Source organism: Trypanosoma cruzi (genome assembly GCF_000209065.1).
Source record: "Trypanosoma cruzi strain CL Brener chromosome Unknown tcruzi_1047053459053, whole genome shotgun sequence".
Lineage (NCBI taxonomy): Eukaryota > Euglenozoa > Kinetoplastea > Trypanosomatida > Trypanosomatidae > Trypanosoma > Trypanosoma cruzi.
The window spans coordinates 1-871 of NW_898111.1; the positions used below are offsets into that span (position 1 = coordinate 1).

General features: G+C 60.8%; 4 non-coding genes across 4 annotated transcripts, besides 1 other annotated feature; all 4 read left to right on the plus strand.

Moving 5' to 3' along the window:
- Window positions 1-18: 18 nt before the first annotated feature.
- On the plus strand, window positions 19-108 carry Tc00.1047053459053.10. The gene has a single exon (XR_008254635.1). It is a non-coding gene; the product is annotated as a C/D small nucleolar RNA (snoRNA), TB11C4C3 (small nucleolar RNA).
- Window positions 109-254: 146 nt separating this feature from the next.
- Tc00.1047053459053.20 lies at window positions 255-326 on the plus strand. Its single transcript, XR_008254636.1, has one exon. It is a non-coding gene; the product is annotated as an H/ACA snoRNA, TC11C4H3 (small nucleolar RNA).
- Window positions 327-432: 106 nt separating this feature from the next.
- Tc00.1047053459053.30 lies at window positions 433-529 on the plus strand. Its single transcript, XR_008254637.1, has one exon. It is a non-coding gene; the product is annotated as a C/D small nucleolar RNA (snoRNA), TB11C4C1 (small nucleolar RNA).
- Window positions 530-536: 7 nt separating this feature from the next.
- Window positions 537-585: a microsatellite.
- Window positions 586-652: 67 nt separating this feature from the next.
- Tc00.1047053459053.40 lies at window positions 653-739 on the plus strand. Its single transcript, XR_008254638.1, has one exon. It is a non-coding gene; the product is annotated as a C/D small nucleolar RNA (snoRNA), TB11C4C2 (small nucleolar RNA).
- Window positions 740-871: the final 132 nt, after the last annotated feature.

Below are 871 nucleotides of genomic sequence, written 5' to 3' on the forward strand. Positions count from 1 at the left end.
GTGGGCGCACGCCGCTGCTGATGGAAGCAACCAACTCTTGTGCGCGAGGGCGCGTGGCCCCGTGAACGCGCTTGCGTGATGGCCCAAAACAAACTCAACAGGTCTGACAGCCGCCCCGCCCGCCGCAACCTCGCCGGCTGGCCCCCGCGCCTCCCCTCGCATGGCCAGGAAAGGCGCGTCTTGAGACCCACCGCTCCGTGACGCTGGGCGCTTGGGTGCATCGGCGCCCCGAGAAAGAGACACGCCGGTCGTGAAGCGCAGCGACCCTTGGGCCGGTGGCGCGCTGTCGGTGCCGCGCGTGGCGCCACTGCCCGGTTGCGCGAGAGTTTGCGGTGACGGTGCGCGCGTCGAGGCTCCCTCCCCAGTTCGGGAAACGATGGGAAAAAACAAAACCAAAGAGGACGCGCACGGGTGAGAGATGCGGCTGCGACGCGTGATGAAATTCCACAGTTTCCTGTCAGTCTGACGACGAAAACGCGTGAGGACGCAATTCCCGACTCAGCTCACACTGAAGTGCTTTGCTTTACACCCCCATCTTTCTTTTTTTTTCTTTTTCTTTTTTTCTTTTTCTTTTTTTCTTTCTTTGTCCCTCTGCTCTCGCTGCGCGGTTTTGCGGCCCAGCGACGCGCACGCCCGCACACACACACACGCGCTACGATGGAGACATGTTGTTCGAGGTCCAAACAGTTTGAGCGACGCATTGAGAACGGAACAATAAAAATCACCTTTCGGCTGAGCGCCCGCTCCCCTCCCTCCCACTTCCTGCTATTGTTGTCGTTTTTCTTTCTTGCGCAACGGCGCGCACGTAACATCCTGCCCTGTCTGGCGCCCTGCCTGTGCAAACGGTTGGTGGCGGGCCCGCCCGAAAGCG